Here is a 2543-nt window from a genome sequence, read left to right as displayed (position 1 = left end):
CCATCCCTATCTTTTTAAATTTTCCTTATTTTAACGTCTATTGTGTCTGATATGAGAATAGCTGTTCCTGCCATTTATTGTGGGCTATTGGACTGTATGATAGTTTTCCATCCTTTCACTTTGAGTCTGTGTTTGTCTTGTTGAGTTAGGTGGGTTTCCTCAAGCATATTGCTGGGTTGTGTTTTTTGATCAATCTTCCTACTCTGTACTTTTAATAGCTAAATTAAGGCCATTGTCATTTATTGATATAAAAGACTGAAAATATTTTAATACCATTCTTGTAGAGTTTTAGAGTGTTCTGATATATGACCTATTTATGGTGGTCTGACTATTTATAGGAGACCTTTCAGAACTTCTTTCAGGGAAGGCTTGGTGATAGTTGATTCTTTCAACTGTTGCTTGTCTGAGAAGGATTTTATACCTCCATCTAGTCTAAATGACAGTTTAGCAGGATACAGTATTCTTGATTGAAAGCCTTTCTTATTGAGCACTCTTTAGATATCTTGCCATTCTCTTCTGGCCTGTAGTTTTTGTGTGGAGAAGTCTGCTGCTAATCTTATGGGTTTTCCTCTGTAGGTGACTCTGTTTTTCTCTTGCAGCCTTCAGGATACTTTCTTTATCTTTATTCCTTTCCATTCTATATATGATGTTTCTGTGTTTTTTTAAGTCTGGGTTAATTCTGTTCCTCTGGGCTTCTTGAACTTTTATGTCTTTTATGTTGTCTAGACTAGAAAAATTTTCAGCTATTATATCCTGAAGAATGCTTTCTTCCTCTCCTTCTCTCTTTTCCTCTGATAAGCCAATAATGCATATAATTTCTTTTGAAGTCATCCCATAGCTCTCTGTTGTTGTTCTTAGTATCTCTTAATCTCTTCTGATACTTCCTACTTCTTTTTTACTTGTCTATAATTTGTCCTCAATATTGTTAATTCTGTCTTCAGCCTCATTTATTCTATTCTCTCTTCCCTCTACTGTTTTCTGGAGTTCATCTATTTTGTTACCCTGCTCTGATACTGTTTTAGCTTATTCAACTAATTGTGTTCTTAGCTCAGCTATTTCAGCTTTCATCTTGAGATGACTAGTATTTTCTTTCATAGTCTCATTGGTTGTTTCTGCATTTCTGATGACAATTCTTTCAAACTCTTTGCTCACTCCTTTGATTATTTCCTTAATTAGTGTTTGGATGTTGACCTCATTATTTTTGCTTCAACCTTTGGGGGGCTTTCAGCTGAACTCTTGTCCTAGTTCATTTCTCCAGTATTTCTTCTTGTTGGTTTAAGCATTCTATATACTATGTTATGAAGTTCTTCTCTCAGTACTATTCAAACTATTGACCACTCTGGATTGACTTGTGTCTAAGTATGGTACTTAAAGAGTTCACAATTGTAGAAATTGACAGTTGTTTCAATATTATTTTAATTCCTGAGTTGGAGCACAGTGGCTTAAAACCTCTTTTGTTCTTTTTCTTCCCTGTAGGCTATAGGAGCCTGAGTCCTTTAAACTATAAGTAGGTTTCTTAGCTTAATCACTCATTCCTGACCAAGATATAAACTGGGGGGGGGGGGTGGATAATCCAGTGGTTATGCAAAGAGACTCTTAAACCCCAAGCATCCAAAGCTCCGGGCTCAATTCAGCTTCTCTGCCAAGCTGGGCAGTACTGCTGCGCCCTGTGAGTTTCTAAACAAGTCCAATTTATAGTCTGTAGGTTCTGAGGCAACTATTCACTATGTTATCATCAGGAGAACAACATGGAAAGGCTCCCACAACACAGCCTCACCTCGAGGCCACAAGGTGTAGATCTTCTCCTGAGTTTCCTGGTCAGTTCTTTGTTCCCAGTTGTCAGCACAAGGCCTCCCCGCTGCTGCTCCAGCCTCTGAGGGCAGCAGCAATGGAAACTCACAGTTGCATTTGGTGTGTCTTAGGGGAGTCCTCTCCTCCCTTCAGCCAGTCTTTTTGTTGTTAAAACAGACTGGAGGTGGTGCCTCAACTGGTAAGCTAATGGACTATTACCAGCCACTTAATCTCTCCCTAAGCCTCTTCTCTGTCTATGAGCCACACATATTTGCACTCACTAGTGATTTGGTGGGTTACTGAAGTTGGTTTAGCTCTGCCTTGTTGTGGTACCACATGAACTCCTTTGGTATTCCTAGTTGAGAAGAGAGGAGTGAAACACAGCTGTTGCTGCTCCATAGTCCACTCCTGAAAGTCTCTGCTCATATTTTGCTCTTGAGAGAATCTCTAGAATAAGAATAATGATATTTAGCCTAAAGATCTTATTAAGCAAAAATTAAATACCATATGTAGCAACACAAATTCAAGATACTATTGAATGGATCCAGAGACCCAGTGACCTGCCTTGACCTCCCAAGGTCAAGTGTGGAGAGAGGCAAAAGTAGAAATCAGAATTCCTGACTTCTCCTACAGGTTTATATGAGAATCAATGTTCTGATGCATAACAGTATTGTTGCCCTAGAAAGGCAAATATTTCAGAAAAGGTGGAAATCATAGCTAATGGCCTCCTGTCAAGACAAAAACACTTCAGT

Source organism: Erinaceus europaeus, chromosome 11 (assembly GCF_950295315.1).
Source record: "Erinaceus europaeus chromosome 11, mEriEur2.1, whole genome shotgun sequence".
Taxonomy (NCBI): domain Eukaryota; kingdom Metazoa; phylum Chordata; class Mammalia; order Eulipotyphla; family Erinaceidae; genus Erinaceus; species Erinaceus europaeus.
Note: the sequence above shows the minus strand (reverse complement) of the source record.